This window comes from Artemia sp. Qi Xiang Cuo, chromosome 8 (genome assembly GCF_049724085.1).
Source record: "Artemia sp. Qi Xiang Cuo chromosome 8, ASM4972408v1, whole genome shotgun sequence".
In the NCBI taxonomy this organism is placed as follows: domain Eukaryota; kingdom Metazoa; phylum Arthropoda; class Branchiopoda; order Anostraca; family Artemiidae; genus Artemia; species Artemia sp. Qi Xiang Cuo.
The window spans coordinates 65254232-65266302 of NC_142801.1; the positions used below are offsets into that span (position 1 = coordinate 65254232).

Consider the following 12071-nt stretch of genomic DNA (forward strand, 5'->3'; position numbering starts at 1 on the left):
TTGATTAAAAAATGACCGTTAAATTATTTCACAATTTACGGAATAACAAAAAAGATCTTAAAGGACATAGTGCAACCATACCACCGACAACTTCGATCAAAGGATGATCAAAGGATTCTGTAGACATCACTACCCAGTACAGGGCCAGTTTTTCCAGGGTCAGAAATATTTGCTTATTTCTTCTTCTTCATGATTCGCCACTGGCTGACAAAATCCTCGTTTTTTGACCCTTTTTGATTTTATTTTTCATTTGGTTAGTTTCTTTCCTCTTTAAGTCTCATTTGTCATGTATAGCCAGTGTGGTCTGAGAATGTATTTGTAATACAGCCTAGACTTTTGATTAAACCTCTTTCTGCATATTTCACATTGGAAGCTTGTATCATTTGAGTGAATCCTTTGGTGTTTATGTAATTCTGAATTTTCAAAAAATCTTTTCTTACATATATCACAGCTGTAGGATTTTTCACCATCGTGGAGTCTTTTTTTATGCCTTTTCAAATGCATCTTTAGGGTGTGCGTTGATCCGCAAATTTCACATTGGTATGGTGTTTTACTCCTATGGATCTCTAACTGTGTTTTCAAATATACCTCCCGAGCAAATCTTTTGTTGCATTTTTCACATTTGTATTGTTTCTCATTATTATGTAATTTAAAGTGTGTATTCATATTACTTTTTCTAGTAAATTCTTTACTACATATTGCGCAAGCGTAAGGTTTTTCCCATCCTGAACACGTTGATGTCGGATAAGTGTTGAATGCTGTGTAAACGCTTTAGAGCATATTTGACATTTTTATGTTTTTTCACCTGTATGAGTCATTTGATGTTTACTCAAATATATTTTTTTTGCAAAATTCTTGTCGCACACTTCACATTTGTAACTTTTATTTCCACGACGATTTGCTGTATGTTTACACAAACTAGACGTAATAGCACAGTTTTGTCGCACATCTTGCAATTTTTTAATTTTTCATCAGCTTCATCAAGAAGTTCTTCAACTCTGTTTGAACATCGCTTCTGCTCATCTACTCCTGTCGTTTCGTTATTAAACATGATTGACTCTAATTTGAGAATGTCAGGCACATTTTTGAATTGTGCAGATATGGAGGAAAGATTTTTTGCTCGAGTGTTATCGTGATTCAATAACAATGTTGAGCTTTCTGTTTGGACGATCTCAGCCTCAATTTATAAAAAAAAACAAAAAAACAATTTCAATAGAGTTTTGGGTCGAGTTAGCTAAAATGATAAGCTAAAAAACAAACTATTTGTGATCTTTCAACATAATTTAATATCACACAGGGATTTAACAATCCAGTTTTCTACACTGAAGAATTCATTCTCCTTATATTACTAGAAGAATAGAATTCAACGGAATTTTGAATAAAATTACCAAAAAAAAACAATAGTAAATCGTATCAGGATCCTGATCTAACTATTCATGAGAAATGGAACCCAGAAAAGTGATTAGAATATGAAGTAAAAATTCATAGGTGGCGCTGCCTAAGTAACGAGCTATATGGGCACAATGTATTATTTATTTATTATGTTTTCATCAAGGCCCTTCGCATAGAAGGAGTTGTCGTAGAAGCTTCAGAAGGAGCTCATTCAATGGGAAATTGAAAGTTCTAATACCCTTTTAAGACTCAAAAGTGAGTGGGGGCAACAAGCCCCCAAGTCGTTCATTTCCCCAAGAGCATCCAATAAGCATTTTGAGATGTCAATTTTGTTCAACATAGTTGAAAAGACCAGTAATTATGTCTGAGGATCTCACCCACCTCCACAATAAGTTATGCGATTTATACACTATTTACCTATATTATTTGTAATTAAAAAAAGCGGGCATGTTTGACCTTAAGTGTCTAAAAAGACGATGGATATTCATACTACCGTTCATAAAACATTGACGGGAGTGTTCAACTAAATCAAAACATGTTGTGCATACGGGTCGTCAAAAGGGCGTAGCTCAGGAATGACTGAGAGTATTAATTTGGAATTTTCAGGAAAAGATGAGGAGAATGATCAATAGACCAAAAAGGTGATATTTACAAGGAACTACTACTACTACTACTACTACTAACACTACAGCTAATACTTCTGAAGCAAGTACTTACCAACTATGAGGATACTGAAGTGAAACTTCGAGGAAACGTTAAGGGGATCATGCAACTAAATCAAAACATAAAATGTGCATACACATTGTAAAAAGGGGATTATCAGCAATATCTTTGAAACGGCTTATCTTATCAACCTAACACTTCCAGGGCGGGATATTCAATTGACCAAAAGGTAATATATGCATGCTACAATTACTACTGCTCCTACTACTACCAATATTACTATGATACTAGTGCTATTGAGGCTAAGGGACTGAAGGTGAAAATTTGAGATAATACTGATGGGGAATTTGAACTAAATAAAAATACATTGTAGGCATGCAGATTGTCAAAAGGGCGTATCTCAGACATGGATTAGGGTATTAAAATGGAACTTTCAAGGTATTCTTAAAGGGGAAGTTCAATTGACCAAAAGGCAATATGTGAACGCTACTATTAATGCTAATACTGTTACTACTAATCCAACTACTACTTCTATTGCAACTAATACTAAGCTTAAGAGTATTAAGATGAAAATTTCAGGAAAGTTGAACTACATCAAATCAAAGATAATTTCTTAAACCACAATGGCCTGACATCACATAAACAAAGAAAAATGAGCAAAAATAGGTTTTTTATAGGCCAAATTAAAATACTAAAAAAACAAAGCTAATATTTCGAGAGGACAAACGCCTCTGTTCTTCAGCGCGAACCGAAACGATGTATCCAAGTAAAGTGCCGAAGAGAAAAAAACCACAACAAAAAACAAACGCGGAAAGTCAATGTGAAAAGAACCAAAAAACCAAAGAAAAAACCAAAAACTTAAAAGATGAATAAAATTCAATAAAAGCCAAAAATTAAAAGAATTAAAACCAAATACCTAACAACCATAAAAGCGAGTTATTCGCCAATATCCGCGATTTGCTCAAAATCCAAAAAAAATATGAACTGTCATCGACGGATACTAGCGAACAACTGACAAGTAAAGGAAACAATTCATTCACTCAAAAAACAAAACAAACCAGCCACTAATTAAGTTGGAGAGCTAAGTCATTTGATTTCAGATTTTAATTAATGCATTTCTTGCAGACACCCTTTGAGACCTCAGGGGTTGTTCATGTGTTTGATTAGATGACTGGGAAAGTGGTTCAAGGTTTATTTCAGGGATTACTAAAGTATCGGCTTCTCTTTTGAGAAAACCGAAATATGACTCGTTTATTCTTAAATCACCGGAATCTCTGTTTAAAGCTAGACCATAATGTTGGTATTTATAAATTTCAACAGCTTCTCTGTGGTGCTGGACAATACCTTTGTCATGCGAAATAAGACTAGCTTGATTAAGCAAAATAGTATGGTCTGGTTTTTCAAAAATGTGCTCTGCAAGGGCAGAGTCAAAATTTTCTGGTTTTTCCGCTTTTTAAGTGTATTATTAATTGAACTAGAGTTCTGAGTTAATCTATCCGTTAGTCGCATATCAGTTCTTCCGATATACCAAAGACCACACGAACAAGGAATTCTGTAGACACCATAGTTTTCACCTATCGGGATAGGGTCTTTACCTTGATAAATTTGGGACCTGATAGTTTTTCTGGGTCTGTAATTAGTGTAAATGTTATTTTTCCTTAGATTTTTTGAAATGCGGTCTGAAACCCCTTTAACGTTTGGGAGACGTATGGGTTTATCTGGGTCTCCCATTCGTTAAACCACAGAAAGCACAAATCAAAAGCAAAATTCAGTTTATCTTGGTTTCCCATACATTAAACCACAGAAAACACAAATCAAAAGGAAAATTCAGTTTATCTTCGTTTCCCATACATTAAACCACAGAAAACACAAATCAAAGGGAAAATTCAGTTTATCTTGGTCTCCCATACGTTAAAGGGGTTTCAGACCACATTTCAAAAAATCTAAGGAAAAATAACATTTACACTTATTATAGACCCAGAAAAACTATCAGGTCCCAAATTTATCAAGGTAAAGACCCTATCCCGATAGGTGAAAACTCCGGTGTCTACAGAATTCCTTGTTCGTGCGGTCTTTGGTATATCGGAAGTACTGATCAGTGACTAACGGATAGATTAACTCAGCACTCTAGTTCAATTAATAACACACTTAAAAAGCGGAAAAAAACAGAAAATTTTGACTCTGCCCTTGCAGAGAACATTTTTGAAAAACCAGACCATACTATTTTGTTTAATCAAGCTAGTCTTATTTCGCATGACAAAGGTATTGTCCAGCACTACAGAGAAGCTGTTGAAATTTATAAATGCCAACTTTTAGGTCTAGCTTTAAACAGAGATTCCGGTGATTTAAGAATAAACGAGTCATATTTCGGTTTTCTCATAAGAAAAGCCGATACTTTAGTAATACCTGAAATAAACCTTGAACCACTTTCCCAGTCATCTAATCAAACACGTGAACAACCCCTTAGGTCTCAAAGGGTGTCTGCAAGAAATGCATTAATTAAAATCCGAAATGAAATGACATAGTTCTCCAACTTATTTAATTGCTTGTTCGCTTTGTTTTTTGAGTGAATGAATTGTTTCCTTTTCTTGTCAGTTGTTCGCTAGTATCCGTCGATGGCAGTTCATATTTTTTTTGGATTTTGTGCAAATCGCGGATATTGGCGAATAACTCGCTATTATGGTTGTTAGGTATTTGGTTTTAATTCTTTTAATTGTTGGCTTTCATTGAATTTTATTCATCTTTTAAGTTATTGGTTTTTTCTTTGGTTTTTTGGTTCTTTTCACATTGAATTTCCGCGTTTGTTTTTTGTTGTGGTTTTTTTCTCTTCGGCACTTTCCATGGATACATCGTTTCGTTTCGCGTTGAAAAAGAGAGACGTTTATCCTCTCGAAATATTCGCTTTGTTTTTCCAGTATTTTCATTTGGCCTATAAAAACCCCATTTTTGCTCGTTTTTCTTTCTTTATGTGACATCAAATCAAACTATGAACATACAGGGTATCAAAAGGGAATATGGGCAATCTCATAGCAATTGTGTTAAGTTGAGACTTTCAGCGTTGGATCATGGATCATGCTTATCCAACGTCGTCATCTACACATTTTTCTCTTATCTCGGATATTTATCACACGCAAAGAGCAGCTTTTTCTATCAAATACGTTGGAGTAAAATTATGGAACAGTATTCCGCTGGAAATAAAAGATTCTATTTCATTTCCGTCATTTGAATATGATTATAAGAAACATCTTCTTTCTACTAGTACAAATAAATAGTTTTTAGGAGGAATCTCTTTTTTATGTAGTGTAGAGTGCTTTTTTTTTCTTTTTTTTTTAAGTTTGTCTGTTTGTCAATTTTTTGTTTTTCAATAATTAGTGACGGTATTTGTATGAATATTCGAGTTCTCCAGGGACTACATTTAGGCCCTAGGAATCATTGATCAGTCCCTGGAGTTGAATTTTATTTTTGTGTTTATATTGAATAAAGTCAAAGTTCAAAGTGTGTTGAGGAAGATATTGAAAAAAAAATTAAAGGTGCTATGTGCATACGGCTACTAATGCTACTAATCCTACTACAACTATTGGTATTGCTGAAGCTAAGGGTATTAGGGTGAAGCATTTGAGAAATGTTTAGACATATATTGAACAAAATCAAATCGAACTATGAGCGTGTAGATTTGTCAAAGAATGTAATATCAACAACGGCTTACATTTTTAAATCGGAACTTTCAGGGTATGTTGCTGCAGATTTTGAACTAAATAGAAGGCATGATGTGATTGATACTACTACTACGACTATGATCGCTGTAACTAATGAGGCTAAGGGTATTAAGATGAAACTTTTAAGGAACGTTTAGGGGGAGTTTCAATTACACGAAAAAATTACATGCATGCGGGTTGTCAAAAGGGTTCTCAGACAATACCATAGGCAGCACAGCGCTATCTTAAAGGAGCAGATTCGATTGGAAATTACAGGTTCTAGTGTCTTTTTTAAGAGTCAACAGTGATTATTGGGTGAACATCCCTCCTCTTGAGCCTATTAGTTCCCCAGATACATCCAATAAAAATTTGAGATAGATATTTGGTTCAGCATAGTTGAAAGATCCAGTAGCTATGTCTCTGGGGATGCTAAATAGCAATAGAAGGCATGATGTGTATGATACTACTACTACTACTATGATCGCTGTAACTAATGAGGCCTAGGTTATTAAGATGAAACTCTTAGGGAACATTTATGGGGAGTTTCAATTACACGAAAAAATTATATGCATGCGGGTTGTCAAAAGGGTTCTCAGACAATACCATAGGCAGCACAGCGCTATCTTAAAGGAGCAGATTCGATTGGAAATTACAGGTTCTAGTGTCTTTTTTAAGAGTCAACAGTGATTATTGGGTGAACATCCCTCCTCTTGAGCCTATTAGTTCCCCAGATACATCCAATAAAAATTTGAGATAGATATTTGGTTCAGCATAGTTGAAATATCCAGTAGCTATGTCTCTGGGGATGTCAACTTCCGAAGCCCTCAGAGCAAGACCTGCAAAGTAAGCAATTTGCTCATTGATTAAATATAGTACTTTTTATTGGGAAAAAGGGCGTGTTTGACCTATGGTGTAAAAAAAACAAAGTGCATTCATGTGAAGCTTTCAGATAATGCTGAGGGGAGTCTTGACGCAAATCAAAATATATTATGACCAAACAGGTTGTTAAAATGGCGACACTCAGGAATGACTCTGGGTGTTAAGCTGTAACTTTAAGGGAATGACGAGGGTGATGATCAATTGACCAAGGGCGTTTCGAATGGGGTGTTGAATTAACCAAAAACCACTATTTTAATGTTACTACTATTGCTGTTATTACGACTACTACTTTTACTGAGGTTCAGTTTATTATTGCGAAACTTTTAGAGGAGGGTTGAAGTAAATAAACCTCACACTGTATGCAATCAGGTTGCCGAAAGGATTTATGAGCAATTTCTCAGGAATATCATAGATTATTAAGTTGAAACTTTCAGGGCTTGATGAGAGGGACATTGAAATAACCAAAAGTCACACTGCATACCGCTACTACAACTACTTCTGCTACTATTACTAATATAACTACGACTACTACTACTGGGGCTGAAGCCAGGAAGTTAGAACTTTCAGGGAATATTTAGGGAGATGATGAATTAAATAAAAACACACTCCGTACAAGCAGGTTATCAAAAATGCGTATCAGCAGCATCCCAGGAATGATCTAGTCTAGAGTGTTAAGTTGAGACTTTCAGGATATGTCAAGGGGGATGTTAAACAAGGCAAGATGCAAACTGTGCTTTCTAATACTGCTACTTCTAACACTACTACTGCCACTACAACTACTACTACATCCGCTACTACCTCTGCGACTGCTACTACTACAACTACTAGTAATATACTGTTGAAACTAACTATATTAAAGTGAAAACTTCAGGAAATGTTCAAAAGGATAATAAACTAAATTGAACCACAATAGGTGGATGCAGGTTATTAAAAGCCCGAACAGCTGAGAGTATTTAGTTGAAACTTTCAGTGGATGTTCAGGTGGATGGTGAGAAAAAGGTACTATATGTATTCTACCCCTATCACTTTTACTACTATTAAGGCTAAGGGTAATAACGAGATATTTTTAGAAAATGTAGGGGGGTATGTTAAACTAAATTGAAACACGCTGTATGTGTGATGGCTGTCAAATGGTCTTACCAGCAGTATATCAAGAACGGCTTAGAATTCTGGGTTGAAACTTTCAAAGCATGCTGAGAGGTATGTTGAGTTAACGAAAATACACTACGTGCATACTGCTACTTCTACTAGCAGTACTACTACTGTTGTTAGTACTAAAATTACTAAAGCTAATGGTATTAATGTGAAACTTTCAGGAACTGTTAAGGGGGATGTTAGGCAAAACAAAACAGGGTATGTGGATGCAAGTTGTCAAGAGGACGTAACAGGGTCGGTCGAAAACAGGATCAGCCACTTTGTGGCATGTTTGAAACACGTTTTATGCGGCCAAGCCGCATAGAAACAAAAATGAATTCTTGTCGAAAAGGGGCATGTTTAAGAGCTGACGTCACAAGACTTGTTTTGTTTCTTAAGCTAATACGAAGGTGATGATATGCCGATTCTAAACAAACAACGACTCTATCGAAATGTGGCATGTATAGGCATCATTTCAAAAAACTGGTTTTTATCACAAAACTTGAATGTCTCTTGTTTTGGCTTTTGCCAAGGATACAAAGACATATCCATCGTATATATGGGTCGGCTAATTACGAGTTATAGAGTTTGTACTTTGAATAGAAGATGGCATGTGAGACGCAAATATCTTATTCACTTAACCCAAAAAATATATCAAACAGTTCGTGGTAACGAACTGTAAGTAAGGAGCAACCCGTCTCAATTATAACCGAAACTGTAAAAAACGGATTTTTGATACCAATAGATACATCAAAAGAATCAAATTTTAATTCTGATTTCAAGTATATAAGTTTCATCAAGTTTAGTTTTACCCATCAAAAGTTAAGCGTCTGAGAAAATTTGGCGGATTTTTGAAAAAAGGGAGAAAGACCCCCTAAAAGCTATAGTAGCTTAATAAAAATCACAACATCATATTCAGCGTATCAGAAACCCTACTGTAGAGGTTTCAAGCACCTATCTACAAAAATGTGGAATTTTGCATTTTTTGCTAGAAGAAAGATCACGGGTGCGTGTTTATTTTTTTTTTCCAGGGGTAATCGTATCGACCCATTGGTCCTAGAATGTCATGGGAGGGCTCATTGGAACAGAAGTTAAAAGTTCTAGCAACCTCTTAAGTGACAAAAAAATGGAGGGCAACTAGGCCCCCTCCCAGGCTCATTTTTTCCCAAAGTCACCTGATCAAAATTTTGAGATAGCCATTTTGTTCAGCATGGTCAAAAATATGATAACTATGTCGTTAAGGATGACTTAATCCCCAGGAATCCCTGGGGAGAGGGCTGAAAGTTTTGAAATTTACCAAATGTTAACATATAGTATTGGTTATTGGTAAGTATACAGACGTTTTCTGGGGGATTTTTTCTGGTCGGTGGGTTGGGGGGGGTCGGGGGTTATATTGTAGGATCTTTCCATGCAGTAAGTTTTCATTGGGGACGGGACATTGCTATGTGGGGGGCGCCGCATTTCCAAGCATTATTAAAGAAAAAGATCAGAAATTATATTGAAAAAAAAACAAGTTTTTCCCCTAGTCAATACCTCGCTCTTCAAGACAAAGAATTTTAGTACTTTCATAAGAGCTTTTTATTCTAATTAACGGCCTTTGAGATTAAGGAGTCATTTTTAAAGAATTTGAACAAAATTTGAACTTTAGCTTAAAGAGCAAGGTATTGACCAGGGGCAAACCCCCTAATATACGTATTAAAAATCAATGAATACAGAAGTTCGTTACTTAATTTAATTCTTAATTTAAATATATTTATTAATAATCAAAAGGTTCGTAAATAAAATCAAACAAGTTTTTAAAAAGCCATTTAATTAAAAAAAATTCAAATGAATATGCAATTTTTTTCTAATATTCATGTGCGGTGAGCCGAAATCAAAACCTGTATTAATTAAACAAGATTCAAAAATTAAATAAAAAAAACAAGTTTTTTTAACTGAAAGTAAGGAACGATGTTAAACCTTAAACCTAACATAAATTATTCCGTATATGAAAGGGGCTGTGCCCTCCTCAACGCCTCGCTTTTTACGCTAAAGTTTGACTTTCTCACAACTTTATTTTTTTTAAACAATAACGAACTTTAGCGTAAAGAGCGAGGCGTTGAGGAGGGCACAGCCCCTTTCATATACGGAATAATTTCTGTTTGTTTTAAGTTTTAACGTCGTTCCTTACTTTCAGTAAAAAAAAAATTGTTCTTTTTAAATTTAATTTTATTAAAGTGCAAAGTATGTTCTGGCCTTTGGAATGCATTGGGGTTTTGACAGTGCCGTAATTTCTTCAAAATCCTGGGACGGGGGGGGGGTGGTGATAAGGCTGGAGCCAAGTTATCTAAATTAAGTGAAAATGACAGTGAATATTTTTTTTTTGGGGGGGGGGGAGTGCAAAGGAAACGTAAAAAAAAAAAATTCCAAATTTAAATTTAATCCCGGATGATTTATGGGAATAATTCTGGTGTACGCTGTTGCTATGAAAGTAAAGAGTAACATTTAACCCCAAAATGAGCAGAATTTATTCTGCTTAGGACAGTACTATCCCGTCCTCATCCACACCTTTGCCTCGTGGTCTCAAAAGCTTCAGAGGGTGCTCATTAGATCGGACATTGAGAGTTCAATTACATTTTTTTTATAAGTCGAAAGTGATTGTAGACCAATGAGCTGCGGCAGGGAGTGGGGGTATTTTCTGAGGGAAAGAACCTTCTATGGTTGATTTTACTGCAAGAGGAGATAATTTTATCATGCAGGAGAGAATTTACCATCATTATTTGAAAAACGATCAGAAATTAAATTTAAAAATAGTTTTTTTCAACTGAAAGCAAGGAGCGACGTTATAACTCAATACGAACATATACGTATTAGTCTTATATAGTCTTATATAGAACTCGTATTAGTCTTATATAGAGGGAGTTTTCCCAGGGGCTTCGTTTGATGGGGCCTGGTGGAGGCAGTTTTCCCCTCTCTCAGTAATGTGGAGAAGAAAATTATTATATATCCGATTCCCATTGACGTTTCTCAGGATACTTGAATTATGCAGGCTTATCTTAGTTTTGACAAGATTTTTTGCAGAATCTACATTTCTGCTGGGGTGAGGGTCAGACTGAGGTTGAGGGAGGGCTTTGGTTCTGAAGAGGTAGTCGCCCTCCATGCCCCACATCAAATTACGCCCCTGGGTTTTGAGCCCTACTCATGTTAATTTCTGCTCGTTTTGACTCTGACTCGGTTATTTATTTAATTTCTGTTCGTGTTGGGTTTCATTTATTTAATGAGGATGATTGGTAATAGTTTTATGCTTGGCAGGTCATTTGATTCTATTTCGCTCATTCTTAGTTTAACGGAGATCATTTCTAGTTTTTTGACTTTGAATTGCAGTTATCAAGTATTTTGCAATAGGTTGCATAGGTTGAATCAAGACGCTGGGTAATAGTAAACAGAGAAAAGCCAAGACAGATAGTCCAAGTAATTGAGAGGCCTTCCTTTGAAAGATTATTTTGTGGAAAAAGTTTTTTTATTTAATGTCAATAAAGAACGAACACAAATTAATTTTAAAGATTTTTTCCACAAAGTAAATTTTTCAAAGAAAAGTAAAGAGCTCCATTGGGCCAAACATGGTTAGAAGTAAATCCAACTAATTTAAAACTTTTGCTTCTCACTCTATTTTTACCTTGCTTGCTTAAACTTGGGTCACCCGGTTCTAGGAGTTTACCCCCCCCCTCCTCCCAGTATTTACCACCCTAAAAAATACCCCCTCAAGAAAATAGTTCTACCCCCACCATGGAAAATAGACCCCTGGACAATACTTAACCAGAAACTATACCTAAGAAAATACTCCCCTCCCGACGATACCCCCCAGGGGGCAATACTACTGTCCAAAGTTGATAGTTTTATCTGGGTTTTGTTTTTTTATTTTCACAATCGGAAAGCAATTTTTTTTATTGTGTATTATAGGCAAATCATTCAAATTATCACTTTGTAAAACTTGAAAACAAATTTGTTTCTTAATTCGTTTCTTTCAACTTAGCGTGAGACAAGACAAAGACAAGTGACATAATAGTGACTTTATTTAGTGGCGTATAAAACACAAGTACCAAAATTTCTTCCCCACATGTAAAAAAAAAAACAAAAGTCATATAAAATTCCCAAATTTTGAAAGACTTATTTTACCACAGAGGGGGGGGGGGTCTTTTTCCGCTGGTCACTTACGGGGTGGGGGTGTTTTCTGTGGGGGTATTTTCTGGGAGATATTTTTCTCCGGGGGATGGGGGTATTTTCCAGGGGGGGGGGTAAATTTAGCGGACAGCTTCGAATGTCCAGACG

The 12071-nt window shown here is 35.6% G+C and overlaps 1 pseudogene; it reads right to left on the reverse strand.

Moving 5' to 3' along the window:
* Positions 1–270: 270 nt before the first annotated feature.
* The window catches only part of LOC148949705 (uncharacterized), a 26186-nt pseudogene continuing 14385 nt past the window's right edge, over positions 271–12071 (reverse strand).